Here is a 408-nt window from a genome sequence, read left to right as displayed (position 1 = left end):
AACACCGATGTGACCGCACAGAATAAGCACACAGAAAATGCTACACTCCCTGACAGCAACATCAGCTACAAGACCGAACCAACGACGACCATACGAGAAACACCGACGTCAAGCAACTCCCAAGGCCAACTACCCTCTCACTCCACGCCCACGCCAGCTGTCTCCACCACAGCCCACACGACAGGTCCCCCCACGGGGACCTCCTTCCGCACGACCACCGCCTTGCCCACCCCATCGCGTCCCGAGTCCACCGTCTCCATGCACGTTGCCCCCTCTACCACGTCCTCGGTGACTCCCACTACCCACCGAGTCATCACCCCATCACACCCGGAGACCCCTTCTTCCCCCTCCACTGCCAGGCACACGGGTCCCTCCACTCCTTCTCCACACGTCCCCACCACAGGGACA

The sequence above is a fragment of the Leptonychotes weddellii genome, chromosome 11 (assembly GCF_054177405.1).
Source record: "Leptonychotes weddellii isolate Sample4059 chromosome 11, ASM5417740v2, whole genome shotgun sequence".
In the NCBI taxonomy this organism is placed as follows: Eukaryota; Metazoa; Chordata; class Mammalia; order Carnivora; family Phocidae; genus Leptonychotes; species Leptonychotes weddellii.
The sequence above is the reverse complement of the archived record's forward strand: the minus strand, read 5'-3'. Positions refer to the sequence as shown.